This window comes from Rhinopithecus roxellana, chromosome 1 (assembly GCF_007565055.1).
Source record: "Rhinopithecus roxellana isolate Shanxi Qingling chromosome 1, ASM756505v1, whole genome shotgun sequence".
Classification (NCBI taxonomy): domain Eukaryota; kingdom Metazoa; phylum Chordata; class Mammalia; order Primates; family Cercopithecidae; genus Rhinopithecus; species Rhinopithecus roxellana.
Genome location: NC_044549.1, coordinates 61,778,634 through 61,797,393, shown reverse-complemented (window position 1 = coordinate 61,797,393; position 18,760 = coordinate 61,778,634). Strand labels below are relative to the sequence as shown.

The 18,760-nt window shown below is 43.0% G+C and overlaps 1 protein-coding gene across 11 annotated transcripts in view; it reads left to right on the top strand.

Moving 5' to 3' along the window:
* FOXP1 (forkhead box P1) overlaps positions 1–18,760 on the top strand; it is a 632,214-nt gene that overhangs the window by 503,572 nt on the left and 109,882 nt on the right. The gene's annotated exons all lie outside the window — the stretch shown is intronic.

The following is an 18,760-nucleotide window of genomic DNA, read 5'->3' as shown; positions in this document are numbered from 1 at the left end:
CCCTGCTTCACATATTTACAGCTTGGCAACCCCTCGGAACGAGTATCTCTTGCTCAGTAATCCCAGCAAAAGTCCTTGAACCAAGTGAGTGACTTGGGTCACTTATCTATACATGAACCAGTCGCTGTGGAGAAAGGAGGGGATGTGCTGATTGGTAAGTGTGTTAGGCTGTTCTTGTATCACTATAAAGAAATACCCGAGGCTGGGTAATTTATACAGAAAAGAGGTTTATTTGGCTCATGGTTACACAAGCCACATTAACATGGTGCCAGCATCTGCTCAGCTTCTGGGGAGGCCTCAGGGAACTTTTGCTCGTGGTGGAAGGCAGAGGGGGAGCCAGCATGTCACATAGCAAGAGCAGGTGCGAGAGAGAGATTTGGGGGTGGGGGGCACGCGCTTAACCAGATCTCAGGGGAACTCATGTCACAAGGACGGCACCAAGCCATGAGGGATCTGCCCCTGTGACCCAGATACCTCCCACCAGGCCCCACCTCCAACACTGGGGATTACAATTAACACAAGATTTGGTGGGGACATCTATTCAAACTAGATCAGTTGGACCTAGCATTGTATCCAGCCCTGCATCCCCCTGAATGGCGCTGGCTCCCTTGAAACCACGGAGATCCAGAATAGATAAGGAGTAACTTGTTGCAACTCAGTTTCCTTTTAGAAGATGGAGGAGTAGGTGCTATATAGACATTTTGTGTCTTATCTTAAAGCGGGTGAGCCATATCATATTGCTAGCCATGTTGTTCAGCCAGTCAGCTGGTTAGCGGAAAAATCACTTCCTAGATTTGGACAATTCGACATTTAATCCCAAACCTGGAACTAACTGCCTATATAGCTTGGGAGTGCAGTATAAATAAATGTCTTAGGACTCAATTCCTTCATTGGAAACCAGAAAAAGTTGCTCTAGAATATTTCTGCAGTCCCTTTATACTGTAAAAAGTTTATATATCAAACTTATAATTTTGGTTTGTTTTCTTTTTATTATTATTATAATAATTTTAAGTTCTGGGGTACATGTGCAGAACGTGCAGGTTTGTTACATAGGTATACACGTGCCCTGGTGGTTTGCTGCACCCATCAACCCATCACCTACATTAGGTATTTCTCCTAATGCTCTCCATCCCCTACCCCTCCACCCCCTGACAGGCCCCAGTGTGTGACGTTCCCCTCCCCGTGTCCATGTGTTCTTATTGTTCAGCTCCCACTTATGAGTGAGAACATGTGGTGTTTGCAAACTTATAATTTATGTGGTTGCTGATTGCTTTCATATACACCCATGCCCATTTCACAGACTAGTACGTTCTAGACATCAGCACCATCTATTCTTGGTTTTCAGCACCATCTATTCTTGTTTTTTTTTTTTTTTTTGAAACATACCCTTGCTCTGTTGCCCAGCCTGGAGTGCAGTGGTGCAATCTCGGCTCACTGCAACCTCTGCCTCCCAAGTTCAAGCAATTCTCCTGCCTCAGCCTCCTGAGTAGCTGGGATTACAGGCATGCGCCACCATGCCCAGCTAATTTTTGTATTTTTAGTAGAGACAGGGTTTCACCATGTTGGTCAGGTTGGTCTCAAACTCCTGACCTCAAGTGATCCGCCTGCCTTGGCCTCCCATTGTGCTGGGATTACAGGCATGAGCCACCGCGCCCAGCCCAGCACTGTCTATTCTGTGTCTGCACTTTGCAGCGTGGTAGTTACTAGCCATATTGGCTATTGTGCACTTCAAATGTGGATAATATGTTAGAGGAACTAAATTATTTTATTTAAGTGTAATTCATTTAAATTTAAATAGCCATGTGTGACTAGTAGTGTGTACAGTTCTAGTCCTGGGTTCATGTAGTAGTGTGGACAGTTCAGCCCTGGGTTAATGACAAAATCAAGCTACGTAGTAGACAAGTGAAATGTGAATGACCATGGAACATGACTTAAATCTTATCTGGTGCCTTTGGTGAGTAATACTTAGGTGTATTTTTCATTCATAATTTGTAGTGGAAATAAAAAGCACTGCTCCTTCCAGCAAATACAGAAAGACTGTTTTCTCCCTACATATCCCCCAGCCAAAACAGTTCAAAGTGTTGGAGGCTGATTATTTTAGTTTTGTGGTTCCTCATGTATCTTCCTTGTCTAGTGGCATGAAGCAGTGGAAAGAATGTTTAATAAGGAGTCACAGGTTTTAGGTTCTGCTCTCGGTTCTGCCTGTAACTATTTAGAGGTATGACCTTTGGCTCTTCATTTTTCCCTCCTGGGCATCAGTTTCCTCATCTGGAAAATGAGGGGGTGGGATTAAGATGATCGCTAAATCTATTCCAGATCACAGTTTCTGTGATTCTATGTCTTCTTAATTCTGATGACCAGGAGAATGGCTGAGGGTTCTCTTTGTGTAATTACTGAGCTGGAAAGAACTGGGGAGATACCCTGGACCATTTCAATGTTTGAATTATGGAGCGTTAGAACACTTTTCAGATTCCCACTGGATCTGAAGGAGCCCTGAGGAAAGTCAAGTTCTGCTTCATTCTTGTTTAGTGTCGTATCCAAGGTAAACCTGGACACATGCAGAACAGTTAGCATTAAGCAGTGTATACTTAAAAAATTAGTTTAGTCTGAGGTTGCCTCCTTGTGCCACTTTCAGAGTTGCAATTCCTGTGGAGGTAAAGGTTTCAGACAAAGTGCTGGTAGAATGAGCCAAAGTGAAGATCACCCAGTGAGAGACAAAAGAGAAAGATTAGTATCTTAAGTGTGCTTGAGAAATGGGTTCATTGAGTAAAATCATAACTACTACTGCTTGCTAAGCCAGAAGAAGGAAATTCAGAGATGGTAAGACTTTCTTTGGTACCCAGGGAAATTAGGGTTAAGGATGGATGCTTGGAGTGACTTCATCTGTAGAAGGTTGAATTCTGAAGGAGATGAATCACAAATGAAGAGATAGAGGAAGGAAAGAACATTGGCCAGATTTGCAAGAGCAGGTAGGTGGATTTGAAGTGTTCCAAAGGACAGTGTGGTAGGATGTGTCAAAGCAGTACAGAGGCAGAGAGCCATCAGCTGGGGCTGAATAGAAATAAGATGTTTATTTGGTGATTTAATTGCGATGTTCAGTAGTACATTTGATGATTGTGTTGTTATTGTATAATAATGTGACAAAGTTAAACATTTATTGATGTGGTCACGCTAGTGAATTCCCATTGTAAATAGTAGCTCCTATTCTCTGTCTCCATAGGATCTTTCAGACACAGTTGCATCTTGTAGCTTTATTTTTATTTTTTAACTGGCTATCTTTATGTATGGGAACAGTCATCTCCAGAGATTCATTTTCATCTCAAAAAATTAAAGGTGTTAATTGCATTTTTTCAAAACTCTTATGTAATTATTTAAAATTATTCTACCGGCACTATAAATCAGAACTTTTCCCATTATATTGCTGAGGAACATTTATGACCTGTTTAGACAGTTTTGATTTATAGGTTTAGGAAACAAGAATATAGAAACCATTGCCAGGTTTTAATTTGGAAATTTCTTTAGCTATGTCTGTTTCTGCAGAAAAGAGAAACAGAAAGCTGATAGAAGAGGTGATTGGAGAGGTATGGTCCACACTAGTGATTCACAAGAAAGAGAAGCACAAGACCTGATTTGGGGGTCCTGCTCTGAAATAAGCAATTGGCATGTCTTGTGCATGTTGTTTATACGTTCTAGGCATTATTTTTAAATGCTGGTTCTGTGTAACAGGTGCCTACCTCTGAGTGAGTTATTTAAGTTTCTAGACCTCAGTTTTCTTATCTATAAAATGTAGACTGAAAATAGAATCTTCATAGGGTTATGGTAAAGATTAAGTAAGCTCGCTCATCTGTGCATTCAAAAATTTTTGTCAATGAAGACTCTGCTGAGAGCCAGGCACTGTGCTGGGTGCTGAGTGAAGGTGGCGGGAGGAGGCAGGGCTGGACCTCTCTTAGTACAGGTAATAAGTACAGGAATAACCCCACACCTGGAGTGGGTGATAAATGAGAATAAGCCCTGATGTGAACAGGTCTTCTTAATTGTCAAATAATGACAATAGCACCCCAGTTTAGATGTTGTGAAACATTGGAATGCACACATTTAGAAAACTGATCACAATATCTCTCAGATGAATATGATCCAAGACATTTAGAGATAATATAAATTGTCTCTGTCGAGGGAGGATGGGGAAGAGTTAATACGCTGAGATGAAAAATCAAGATTTTTTTTAAACAAAGTCTCAGCAGGCTGAAATTCTTGATCAAAATGAAAAAGATCATTAATGGACATGAATGCAAAGCCCATACCACGGTACTAGCATAGAGTGAAGAACTCTAACTTAACAGCGGTTCATGTGACAATTAGTGAGGGATAATTGTAACACCAGTAGGAGCCAGTTGAGACCTAGGTGGGGAGCAGGGGCAAGGACTTTAGACTGCATTAGTAGAATAATGAGGAGTTGGACTTCTGTCCTCCTCTGGACTAGAGGGGCAGACACCTGTCCCGCCATGCTCATTTCTGGGCACTCTATTTGGAGGGGCGCAGGGGCAAGACAGAGTGGGTGGCCTTGCCCGTCACTTACCAGATACTAGCTACATGCTTTAAACAAAACCAGAACCTGTTTAGGACTTTAGCAGGAAGGGGCAAAACCAAACTGTGAGTGGGCGTGGTAGGAAGCGGGCGAGTTGTTACCGTGCAGCAGTTCCATAGCATCCACACTGTTGGGATGAACTTGGTTCTTAAGTCTGCAGTTCCCAGAATCCAGGTAATGAACGAGAAGCAAAGGTCACACTAGCTCTTCTGTTTCCAAGGAGAAGGGTTAAAGTTGCCACTATTTATGACTAGTGGCTCCAGTGAAGTCTGAGCTGCAGTCTTCCTGTGGGTCTTTCCTCCTCCTCCTCTTTCTTAGCTGCATCAATGAAGAGCCTTTGGAGGGAAAACAAAGTGAAGGGGAAGCTCCTTGGGCAACGTTATCTAGTTGCACGATGTGCTGGTATTGTCAGCAGTTTAGAAAAACTGCTTTTCGTGCTTTCGTCCAGTCTTACGTCCATTCAGAAGAATTCTTTTCATTTGACACAATTAGCAAGAGAAATGAAAGACAGATGATTTTTTAAAACCCTGGATAGCTGTCTACCTTTAGTAGGTACAGTTGTATTAGGGTAAGTCATCCAAGTTTACTCACAGCCATAAAATGACATTTGTTATTTGTGTAATCTCTGAATCATGGTTTGTACCCAGTTTGGTTTTGTTTTTTAGCTTTCAAAGAGTCTAATCATTGATTACTGTATACAAATGCACTTTTTGCATGCGATGAGGTCACTCAGTCATAAAATCATCATCAACAAGATTTTAGTCTCTAAACATGGCAATACAGGGATGCTTCTCTTCTCATTGAATGCTTATCTTACGTATAGAGATGCTACTATTTAGCAAGGACTTAATTACTTTTTCCTTAACACTATGTGAAATGCACCACAGGTGGAGAAAGAAGAAAGAGCACACAATCCATCTCTCAGAGCTTACAGTTTAGAGAAAATATGCACAGGACGCCATGCATGGTGGCTCACACCTGTAATCCCAGCACTTTGGGAGGCCAAGGCGGGCGGATCACCTGAGGTCGAGAGTTCGAGAGCAGCCTGACAAACATGAAGAAACCCTGCGTCTACTAAAAATACAAAATTAAATGAGCGTGGTGGCACCTGTCTGTAATCCCAGCTACTTGGGAGGCTGAAGCAGAAAAATTGCTTGAACCTGGGAGGTGGAGGTTGCAGTGAACTGAGATTGCGCCATTGCACTCCAGCCTGGGCAACAAGAATGAAACTCTGTCTAAAAATATATATATATAAAAATATATATATATATGCACAGGAAACATAAATGCTTCTCAGGAGGGGAGGAGGTGAGAGGGGAGTAAGGGAAAGAAGAGAAAATAGAAAACATTCATTCATTGGTTTATTCATTTGTTTATAAATTCATGAAGTCTTTGTTGAGGAGCAGTATGTACAGGGTTATGTACAACGGTGTTTGATGAGCTAATTCAATATGTAATGGAATGATGAAGTGACTAGCACAGAGAGTGAATGCTGTAGGAAGTCAGGGAAATGGAACACCCCAAATTTAGTGCCATGGATGGGAAGATGGCTAGGTTAGTGACCTCTTCTCCTTGTGTGTATGTGCATTCCTGTTAGAAAGGATAATTTTGCCTAATAGAGGAATACTTTTTGTTTAGACTTGGCTCCTTTCTGCTTTTCATGACATTCAGTTTCACTGTACTATGAACAGTTCTTTAGCTGTCTTTTCCCCCACTCCCCACTTATTTCATAAGGAACAAGTAAATAAAAATTAACAAGAGCCACCTTCACTCCAGTGCAGCGATGCTGCCTTAGGAGAGAGTGCACTAAAAAGAGACCTCAGGGTTCAGGGATCGACACCTTGCTGCAGAATGGGAGTGACATGTGAAAAGTCAATGGTAGCCTTGACTATGCCGTTTTTGTTAGCGTTCTGTTTCCTCTCCTAGAAATCTAAGAAGGATTAGTATACAAGTCCTTGATGTTTATAAGTTTGCCCCTGCTTGGATGTGAGCTCTCTTCAAGTTGTGTTCTACTTAATTGTATAATAAGATAACCATGTCTGATGTGATATTATTTAAACACTTGGTGACTGAAATATCTAACCCATGAGCCTATGCTCCATAACTTTATGTGTTCCCATTCCCTGTGTGAATGTCAGATTAACCCTTCAAAAATTCCAGAGACGTATTAGAGATCCACTGACTCAAACATCGCTAGCTTAGAAGCTTAGCAGTCACAGTTGAGAGCATGCCAGGATAGAAATAAAGAACACCAAACTCTGCTAACTTGGAGGAAAACTGTGTATGTGTGTTTGACCCAGCTGAGGTCAAGGCTGGATGAGATCATGTTAATCATGGGCATGACATGGATAAAGAAGAACAGAGACCATGCTCAAAACAGGAAGAATGAGAAGAGGAAGAGATAAGTAAATTTTTGAGATATGAAATACAGGTGAAATTAAGAAAAAGAAAAAAAACTATTCGTCTCAAAGGAAGGGAGCTGGAGCATGAATTATAATCACCCCAGCCACACCAAATCCTTCACACTCTCTGGTATTCTGACTCATGTTGTCTGCCATATGAATGTTGGCACGTGCCATTCCAGTAGCTCAAATGCCCCTCCCGGTCCTGCCTGTCTATCTTCCTAGGGCAGAGCATTATCCTTTCATCTTCAGCATAACTCTTGTCTTATTCTAGAAGTTCTCTTTTCCCCGAGGCCAAAGTAGGAGCCTTTCTTTTCTGATGTCTCCATATTTACATGTTTGTTAGGTCAGCAAATGATCACATGATGGTAAGAAAAGAAAAGATATTTCCATTTCTTCCTTTGAGTTAGTTGGGTATTGGGAACTTGAAAAATAATCTTAAAGTCAGCCTGTTAAACTATGATGCTATTTGGGTGCAAGCGGAGCCCTCTCTGGAGCCAGGGTGGCTGGGACTGCGTTGAAAACCAGCCTTTCTGGAGACAGGCTCCACTGTGAGTAACAAAACATTGAAAAAATATAGGCCGAAGATTCCATAAATTAGATCTCATGTTGGCCAACCTACAGTTCATTGTTCTTGACACTGGGGCAGAGACCCCTCCTTAGAATATCTCAGTAGGGCCTGGCACTATGGCTCACTCCTGTAATCGCAGCCCTTTGGGAGGTTGAGGCAGGAAGATCACTTGAACCCAGGAGTTCGAGACCAGCCTAGGCAACATACAGAGTCCCTGTCTCTACAAAAAAGAAAAATAAAAAATTAGCCAGGCCTGGTGGTGCATGCCTATGGTCCCAGCTACTGGGGAGGCTAAGGCAGGAGGATCCCTCGAGCCCAGGAGATTGAGGCTGTAGTGAGTCATAATTGTGCTACTACACTCCAGTCTGGGTGACAGAGTTAGACCCTATCTATTTAAAAACAAACGAAAAAGCCCAGTGGGTCCTTGAGAGCTCAGTGTTTAGCAAACCATCATACTCTTTCACCACATGCAAGTGATGAACTGGCTGGGGTGGGTAGCACACCAGTAACCTCGAGATTTAAGTGGGACTGCTATTTTGCCTCTTAAAAGATGATTCTTGATCTAGTAACCCTGGTTAAAAAACAAAACAATCAAATGTCTTCTTCCATTGTTTGGCTGAAGGAGCTGCCGCTGCTGAGTTAAATTTTGGAGTGAGGATCGACAGTACCTACAGCCCAAAAAAATAAGAAGTCTAAGGAACTAAAATAAGCTTTGGCTTCTGTAATTTCGTTATAGCAAAAGGAAGAAACTGAAGGAAAAGTGGTATGTAGTAATAGTAATAATGATATATTAGGAAGCATTTTAAGTGCTTACTGCGTGCCAGCCACTGATCTATCTCATTTAAACCTTGTGTGGGTGAAGTACTAGGATTAGTTCTTTTTTATAGATGAGGAAACTGAAGTCTATAGAAACCAGCAATTTACTAAATGTACAGCCAGAGAATAGTATCACCAAGATCAGAACTGATGGCAGTGTCTCTACAGAGTCACCATGCTGAATTCTCTCCCTGCCTTTTATGATTAGAGACCAAATAAGCTCCGCCACCCTGATATTTCATGTTTACATCCGAGACACTGTGTATTACCAGGAGAACTCGGGCACTGAGGCTGCTGGCCTCTGCCTGGTGCTCAGTCATGTGTCAGAAGGAGATGAGAGAAGATCATCGGTGTCCGTCTGTCTCTGTTTCCAGCCGTGGAGATGGGAGTATAAGAAACTGCTTAATCGAGAAGTAACTCAAAAAGAATGCATGAACCACTGGTCCCACTCCCTCGATCTTCCCACTCCTGCATGCCCACTTGTGGGTTGTCACTGTGGATTCCTGTAAGAATCAAAGAGGACATCAGAATTTTAACTTTGTGTTATTTTAGCTTCCATCATGCTCACTAATCAGTGACACTTGGTCACATTTATTTTCCATGGGAGTAAGACTGAACCAGCCCCTTTGTTCTCCCAGGCTTAGTTTTACCCCCAAGCCTCATGTCCACATTGGCATATGGGATAGAAGCCTTGTTTTGGAGTCATTCAAGTCACCAACACCCCACTGACTGGCTTCAAGATACTGGTTAAATAATTTAAGCGGGCCGAGTACAGTGACTCACACCTGTAATCCCAGCACTTTGGAAGGCTGATGTGGGTGAATCACGTGAGGTCAGGAGTTTGAGACCAGCCTGGCCAATATGGTGAAACCCTGTCTCTACTAAAAATACAAAAATTAGCCGGGCATGGAGGCAGGCACCTGTAGTCCCAGCTACTCAGGAGACTGAGGCAGGAGAATCGCTTGAACCCGGGAGGTGGAAGTTGTAGTGAGCCAAGATCGCACCACTGCACTCTAGCCTGGGTGACAGAGCGAGACTCCATTTCAAATAATAACAATAATAATAATGTAAGCTCTTAGAGCCTCAGTTTATCTATCTGTTAAGTGGGCATAATAATACCCACTTCATAGGGTTGTTTGGAGGATTAAGCACTTTTATAGGAAATGCCAAATGCATCACACATTCCCATAAGTATTGCTATATTTCTCAGCCATCTTGTTACCAGGCACCAACCCTTCCCTCATTTTCCCTTTCTTTGTCAAATCCTGTGCCAAGGTCACAGTATGTGCTTCCCAGTTTGTGATTGGTGGCTTCTTTAGAGGATTTCCTGCACCTCCCTGTTCATGAGTGGCTCTGGTCCTTGTTATCTTAGCATTGTCTCAAAGTTGTCCAAGCTCTGTAACCAGCAAAGGAAGAGTGTCCCTAATGCAGGAAACTGAGCCCTGGAGGACACAGTCACATCCCAGCTCTTCCATTCACCAGCCAAAGGACCTCAGACGAGTCCCCTAACCGTGAACAACATTGGAGGGTTTGCTAGACACTGTGTACTTGCCATACATTGGGTAAAATATTCACACCGATGCTCTCAAATCAGGAGGCATTAATTTAGAAGTTGACACCACCTCAGAAAATAGTAACAGAAACATCAATCTACTCTGTGGCAGATAATCATTCCCACTTTGCAAATGAGGAAATGCGGATAATATAAACTTTTGCGACTCATCTACATTGCTGATGAGTAACAAATACTGGGTTCAAACTCACATCACATCTCTTCTGCTTCAAACTCCAGGTAGCCTTCTCTATGTGCAGTGGAGGTTATAGGATTCCTGTTTCATAGGTTGTGGTAAGAATGTTCACAGGGCTTTGCAAACTTCAGAGATAAGGGGTGTTGCTGTTGCTGTTGTTAAAATGTAAGCCCCAAGGCAGGAAGAGGTCAGGATTCACATGAGGCATAGAGAAGGGTATAAGCAGAGAACAAAGTTAGAGGGAAGAATAAGTTAGTAACCCAGTGGAATGGTGAATGGATGAAAAAGGGTGTCAGAGAACAGTTAACCACAGTGCGCCCTGATTTCAAAGGTCTGGTCTGTTGGGTTGTGACATTACATAGATGTGTTCTGACCCATCTCAAAAATTGGACATCACTGAATTTAATTAAGATCAATTAGACATTCCTCCTATTGTTCAAACACAATGCCTTGTTTGTTTGAAAAGAGGGAAGTTCTATATGACCTGAAAGCTTCCTGCTTCATCTACTGCTTTTCTTCATGAAGGATGAAATGCCATTTGAAATAATAAAAAATAAATAATTGGCCTGCAGGCTAGACTGCATTTCTGTATGCATTTTCTCAAGATGTTATTAAACTATTAATACAAAAGGGGTCTGATGTCTCTGTGAGATAACTCTTTCTTCCAAATGTCCTTTGCAATCCAATCTAAACCTTAGCTGTGGCTTCAATCGGAGATGGAAAAGGCACCCCCCATCAGTAGCAGCCACCTGATGCTTAAAACTCATCTCTCCTTTCCAATATGCAGCCAACAGAAGCAAGCAAGTGGTTTGGGAGGCTGGACTGGATAGTCAGAAATCTTTTTGGTGAAAGCAGGCGTGGCTGAAATAAAAGAAACAAAGTGGTTAAGGAAGAGGATGAAAAAGTCACAAGCACAAAAAAACATAAATATTTTAGAAGTCAAGTTGTTTTAGAGTCTTCATCTGACCCCCTCAACTAAATCCACCAAGTCTTAAAGCATGTATGTGACTTACTGTATGTACTACAAGTTGTTGATGTTTCATGGGGCTTATGACCTAGAGAACATCCCAATAAAGGTTTTGGGTTTTTCCCAAAAAACATTTTTTTGGTTGTTATTCCCTGACTCATTGTAGACATGACAGTGTTTGAGATTATTGAACTCTAAAATCCTATTTATAATTTTAAACCATATTTCTGGTGGTTCTGGTTTCATTCATTCATTACAGAGATGGGGTCTTACTCTTGTTGCCCAGGCAGGCTGTGGAGTAGAGTGCAATGACGTGATCAGGGCTCACTGCAACCTCAACCTCCAGGGCTCAAGCAGTCTTCCTACCTCAGCCTCTGGAGTAGCTAGGACTACAGATGCATTCCATGCCTGGGTAATTTTTTAAAACATGTTAGAGACAGGGTCTTGCTACATTGCCCTAGCTGGTCTTGAACTCCTGGCCCCAAGTGATCCTCCTCTCTCAGCCTCCTGAGTCACTGAGATTATAGGCATGAGTCACTGCACCCAGCCCTATTTCTGGTAGTTTTATATAGGATACTAATTGTAAGCAGAAAATACCTAGAGATTAGTCCTTTGCTAATGTAAAATGTACACCTGGTGCATGATAGGTGTAATGATAGCAGTAATGATAGCTGTTGTTGTTGTCGTTGTCGTTGTTGTTGTTGTTGTTGTTGTTGTTGTTAAAGAAACTATAGAGGCTGGGCGCAGTGGCTCACACCTGTAATCCCAGCACTTTGGGAGGCTGAGACAGGTGGATCACCTGAGGTGTCGGGAGTTTGAGACCAGCCTGGGCAACATGGTGAAACACCGTCTCTACTAAAAACACAAAAATTAGCCAGGCATGGTGACAGGTGCCTGAAATCCCAGCTATTTGGGAGGCTGAGGCCAGAGAATCGCTTAAATCCAGGGGGCGGAGGTTGCAGTGAGCCAAGATGCACCATTGCACTCCAGGCTGGGTGACAAGAGCGAGACTCCGTCTCAAAAAAAAAAAAAAAGAAAAGAAAAAAAAGAAATTATAGAGAGATCTCATCCATCTTCCTCTTTGTTTAGCTGAAATGTGCAGGCACAGAGAGGTGACATGACTTGCCCACAATCACACTATTATTCCTGACAAAGTCATTAATAGAATCCTAAGTCATATCTAGTATTCCTGTACTATCTGAGTTAAACAGCCTCCTTGAGGCCACTGTGGAATAGAAAAGATGTGCTGACCGCTTCAGCAGCCTGTAGATGAGCTCCAGTACTTGGAGCTGTCTGGAAACTACATGAACCGTCAAAGACTGGAAAGTGGAGACACCCAGGGTTGCTCACCTGGATGCCTGTGTCAGATTCCATTCCTGAGTTCTTACACACATCCTCTGTTCTCAACTTCCCTCTCCCACCCCCTCCCCACTAGAACTGGCCTTGCAATGTTTTTTTCTAGAAAAGGAGACAAACCTTGAGGCTTTTATATGGTCACTCTTAAAGATAGGGTGTCAGCGTCTGTGTAATTGGTGACTATTAAGGAAAGCAAAGCAAGCCATAGCAAGCTGCAGAGCCCCAGAAAATGTTTTCTGTGTAGCGGTTTCTGTGCCACACAGTGTGGAAGGCAATTATCTTGGAGGGGATTCCACAGCCCTGTGCTGGCTTCCCCGGTGTAAGATTTATTGTCGGCTGGATTGGGTGTTCTTTATAAGAGCATTTACTCGGCATCTAAAGCGCTGTCAAGAGTGCTACTTCCTGAATGCTTTTGAGGTTGCAACTGCTAAGCTTCATTTTCCCGTCTTGGAGATATATTTTTGAAATGGTATGCAGGGATTTGTACAGGCCTCGTGCTTCCCATTGACACTGACAGGAGTTGCACTGTTAAACCCCAGCACGCTGCTGCGGCAATTTACCTCTAATGCCCAGAGCCCTCCTTTAGCTGGGAGCCTGGCCCACACGTGCGCGGAGGGTTCGCGTAGCAGGGGAGAGGGCCCGAGAGTGCCCTTGTTTTGTGTAAGTCCTACCAGCTAATCAGTCTCAAAGTTGACTGTTTTCTTACTTAAACAAAGGATGAGCAAGTACTCTTCTTTTGCTTTTTTTTTTTTCTCTTTCCATTTTGTGGATCTTAGGAATGCCAGAAGAAAACTCGAACTGCGAGTCAGCTACATATACTGTATCGTGAAATCTTAGGGACCACTGAAATGGGAACAGTGGCCCATTAGTGCTAAGAAGGTGTTTTATTGAAAATGCGCCGACATGCTATCCCCGGAGAGTGAGCAAAAGAAGGCAAGATGCCCAACAGTAATACAGGTTGTTCTCTTAGGCAAGCTAAAATATAAAGTTTGGCACTCCCCTGCTGTGAGCGAGCAGGCAATAGAATAGACGAATGTGCATTTTTACATTAAAAGTGCCATATTTCACTAGGGGTGCCCCCCTTCCTCTCCCCATTTTGTTTAAATGTCTTAATTTATATATTCCAGTTAATAGTTCATTACATGTCCTCTCTCTGTCTGGCTTTAAAAGTTGTCTTTTGAATAAGTTAAAGTAGTCAAAATTTCCTAATCCTGGCAGGCTTGCCAGCAGAGGGCAGGCGTAAAGAAGGTTTTGACATGAGGGTGTGTCAACCTAGGGTCAGAGGAGGGTGGCGTTGCATGGGAGGAAGATGTGTGAGCATTGTTCAGAGGGCAGGATGGGACACGCTCCCTTTGCCTCTTTGCAGGCTTGCTGCACACCACAGATCTCTGGAAAAGCTGACTATACTAAACAAAGGTGGTCAGTTGCCTTTATCTGATATTCAGCGATTTCTACATAATTAAACGTTAAAAAATAAAAAAATGTAATTTCATTCCCCAAGAGCCATCTTTTCTTTCCCCTTCAGTGCCCCATTTCTGGTTATGCTTAAAAATCGAGGGTTTGCCTGTGGGTGGGCCAAAAATATTGTCACTCTTCGGGAGGGAAATAACAAATCATACTTGGTGGTGGTGGCGGCAATGATTTTTTCCCCCTGATATCTGAAGGATACGGCACTTTGGGACATGCTCTACTGCCCCAAAACATATACCTTTTCAAGAACTTTTCACACTTCCGTGTAATCTGTTCTAACCTCATGGCAGAAACAGTCCATTAACAAATTTTACATTATGTTAAAACAAGGGATTATGGTTTTATCATAAATGAGAAAGGGTAATTTATTACTGTCAGTTAGATGCACAGTTAGGAAAGTATGTTGTCATTTTTCTTTTCTGTCATGATTTTGTTTATCTCTGATGCTTATCTTGTTTATCTCTGATGCTTTTAGAATAAGAGGTTTGTTTTTAGGTTGATATTTTCCAAAGCTCATCATACTCATAAGTCACCTGAATGTTGACATATCATACTGTGTATATACAAATTAACCAGAAGCAATGGCGTTATAAAATGTTGCATGACATGAAAATGCAAACAGCAATTTGGAGGATGCATTAAGGGGAATTAAAACTCCTATGGAACAGTGAGAACTCAGTGTTTTCCCCCGGCCAAACTTGCAGGCACAGAAGAAAAACAACATAATTAGCTTCATTGTCAACATATGCATAACAGTGACATAAACAATATCAATATGGAGCTAACTGCCTTAGCTCCCTGTAGATGGATGATGTATTAATTTATATTTTTAAGTAAAAGCACTGCTTAAATCAACACAGAATGGTGGTTCCTTGGAGACAAATCCCCAGATCTCAGGAATGGGGCATTGCCGTTGCAATTTAGTAAGTCTAATTGGCTGCCCCCTTGGCATTCTTTGGAGAAATACTTAAAGCTGTCCTCCTTCTGGGGAGGCCAGCTTCCCTGGGTAGGCCATCAGGCATATTACTGGGCTTACATTTTGTATTCCTGTTGCTTTAGCTTTTTCTCTCCAGCAACAGAATCAGTTGGTTGAATCTCTTTAAGTTCTGTCATTTCAGAATATGTCCTGGATACTCCATTAAATTAATTGGAAAGGGAAAAGAAAATGTGTGTTGTGTTAACACAAGTGTTGTTCAGAAGAAGACAGCAAACTTGAATTAAGGTTTTGGCCTCTGATCACACAGTTGATTTTTCGCCCCATGCTCGTATCCTTTCTGTAGTTATTTCCAAGCAGCTTCTGGCAAAGCAGGCCTTTCGTTGTAACTGAGGACCACGTGGGCCAGGGACCATTGCTGTATCTGCCTCACCACAGGGCCATTCATTAGTGTAGAGAATAATGTCCTGAGGAGAGGCTCCTCCTGACTCTTCCTTTAATACATCTTATCTCCATTCTCAGCTCTGAATGGGCAGTAAAATCTTTCACTTTCTTCTGTGTTCAAGGCTAAGGCTCAGCAGAACCAAATATAATACATGATTTTAGTCCCAGGTGTGTTATTTGGTGGTTAGAGTTTGGTGTGGGATCATAGTAATCTGTTCTTAAGTGCACAGCCAGCTGCACAATGGACTCATTTAGCAACTGACAGGTTTCTTAATATGTGGTGTTTGAACAAGAGCTATATCTGTTGTGGGTGTTAGGATGTGGGCATCAAAAATATTTTTAAAGTATGGTATTTAGCATTTCCTTTACTCTTCCTTAAACATTGGCCTACCCCTCAGTATTCCCCCTCACCCCCCACCCCAGGTATTCATTTTATTTTATTATGGCTTCTCTTTTTCTGTAATTATCCAGTATCTGCTTCCTCTTGGAGGCCTGTAGTACGTTTTTTTTTTATTTTTTTATTTTTTAAGACAGGGTCTCGCTCTGTTGCCTAAGCTGGAGTGCAGTGGTGCGATCACAGCTTGCTGCAGCCTTGAACTTCTGGGCTCCAGGTGATCCTGCCACCTCAGTCTCCCAAGTTGTTGGGACTATAGGCATGCACAGTCACACGTGGCTCACTGTGTGTGTGTGTGTGTGTGTGTGTGTGTGTGTGTGTGTGTGTGTATTTTTGGAGACGGAGTCCCACTATGTTGCCCAGGGTGGTCTCAAACCCATGGGCTTAAGCAGTCTTCCTGCCTTGGCCTCCCAAAGTGCTGGGATTATAAATATGAGCCACTGCACCTGGCCATGTTCAATTCTTGGGAGAAATCACTTTGCTTTTCTAAACCTCAGTTTCCTCCTCTGTACAATGGGGGCTGGAATTTGTGTTCAGATTATGACAACTGCATGCGACTGTTAAAACACCCACAATCCAAAATCTTTTTGTTGGCCTTTCTTGTTCAGCTTTTCTAAAATGACCTGGTGCTCATAGTGATTAATAAATGGTTTTAACGAAGTCTTATGAGTTACTATTGGTTTTAACATTTTATATTATACTCCAGTTATGGAAGTTCCAGTTCTTCCTGAATCCCAAACACAGGGCTAGTGCACAGGACCACAGGAGTTTAGAATTAAACTCCTGGGCATTTGTAGTTTATCCAGGTTTATCACTGATGGGACATTTCCTTGCCCAGAAGTAGTCTCTGACTCACCATATCATCTGTCTGTTTGGAGAGAGGGCAAGATGGGCTCCAGGTGGCTTCTGAGTTAGTGTGCCAAGCCATTTCCCTCTCTCTTTTGTCACCTCCCCCTTATCCAAACCATCAGCCTTTAAATGCCACCTCCCCAAGGGGCCTTCCCAGACCCCTCCTCCTAGTGATCTCCTCCTCCTTTGTGGTCCCATGGTGCTTACAGCCACCACTGTGCAATTTAGTACTTGAGTAAGCACTGCATTGCATCACTCTCTAATTATTTTGTTTAAGGCTTGTCTCCACAGCTGGGTCATGAGCGTCTGTAATGTTTTTTGTTTGCTTGTTTATTGTTTGTTTTGATGCACCTGGAGACTATTAGCTGATAAACACTGACCTGCAAAGGAGTTAGTCCACATTCTAAAAGCATGCATGAGTTTTATGGATGCCTCATGAAGAACTTAGTTTCTAAAATAAAAATACACTGCATATTCAAAGTACATCCCAGTTTTTGTTTATAAACATTAAAACTCAATTTTAACACTTTGGGAAAAAGAAAGTCACTTAGGCGTTTTGAAATGATTCTTTCCACTTTCTCCCTGTACATTGGTTGGACAGCACTTCCTTTATTTTTATTTCCTGCCTTTGGGGCTCTCTGCCAGCCCCTCCGGAAAGAGCACCTTGTCTCTTTAAGAGTCAGAACTCTACTGATAATCAGGGGACTTTCTGGCAGATTTAAGGCCCTTCTACCCCCCAAAAGCGCCCTTGGTTCTTTGTTGAATATTCATGAGAGGGTGGGGTCACATTTTGTGACCTGAAAAAATCCCATTAATAAATTTGGTATCTGACACAAAAACACTTCAGGGTGAAAAGCGATCTGCGCTGTGCCCATTTAACATCTGATCATACGTTGATGGTCACTTCGCGTTTGTCTCTTTTACAGCCAGAGTAAAGAGGGAATTGTCTGCTCCCCGCTGACCCTGTTGAAATTCAGGCATTTGCTTGATTGGAAATATTACCAATATTCTTTATGGTTTGTAGTAACCTGCATTTAATACACCTCACATCAAAATGTACTTTCAAGTAAAACTCCTGGAATTACTGGGTCAGATTTTGTTGCCCTTTTTTTTTTTTTTTTTTTTTTTGAGGGCAAATAGGTATTCATTGATGTCACATTATTCCTTTTCCTCTAATATTTTGAGAAAAAGAATAAAAATGTGTGTGGGGATTTTGTGTGTGTGTCTTTAAAAAAACATACAGGCCAGGAAGTTTTTCTCCAAGTTTGAAAGTGGTAAATAGGTGATTTTTTAGAGTCGCGGAAACGGACTAGATTAACCTGACGCTTAAATCGTGTCAGTTGAGCCAACAAAGTTTAGCATATTGTTGACTTTTTAAAAAAACACTATAACTCAGCTTTCAATAGCCTGAAAGAGCAGTGACTATTTCTAATAGAGAAGGTCATCCTAAAGTGCTTATTGAGAGTAGCTTTTGTTGTTGCTATTGTTGTATAAATAAGAAAGGAATTTAAAGAATTATTTCTTAGCAAACGTGTGGCAGATGCTTTCTTCGGCAGCTGTCGTTCTAGAGGGGAAGTTGCCTGGTTCAGCGACGAGGCACGTTGTTATTTATTTCCACCCCGCGTCGGCTTAGTTTTCCTCGGTGCGCACTGGCACACTTTGGCGAGCCCGACTCTGGGAAAGAAAGGGGTGTGGGGAGGCCGAGGCTCTGTGAAACCCCCGACGTGAAGCGAAAGTTCTCCTCCCAGGGCGGTTTTCGAGGAAAGCGCTTCTCTGCGCTGTCTGGGAGACCCACGTCCCCTCCCGAAGCCGAACAGTTGCTTGGAGCAGTCGGCTTGGCGCCGCGAGCGCCGGGTGCCCCTCTTCGGCCTCCCGGGTTTCTCGGAAAGGTTAGGACAACTCTTTGTCAGTTTCAAAGACGAAACAAACACGCCGCCCCGCCGGCAGCCCCGGCCCCGCCGAGCGCCGGCCAGAGGGAGCGGTGCGCGCCGAGCCCGGCCGACCCAGACGTCAGCCGGAGGCGGGTCACCGGGTTAACAGCTATTAAGTGGAGTTGCTCTCCAGACAAAAGCAGGGTTGCACCCGAGCGTGATTTCACCTGCCGCGCGGAGGGGGCCGGGGCGCGCGGGCGCGGGGCGCGGGCCGCGGAGCCCATTGTGTGGGGCGCGGCGCGGCGCGGCGCGGCGCGGGGTGTTTAGAGGCGGGTTGTGATTGGTGGAGCAGG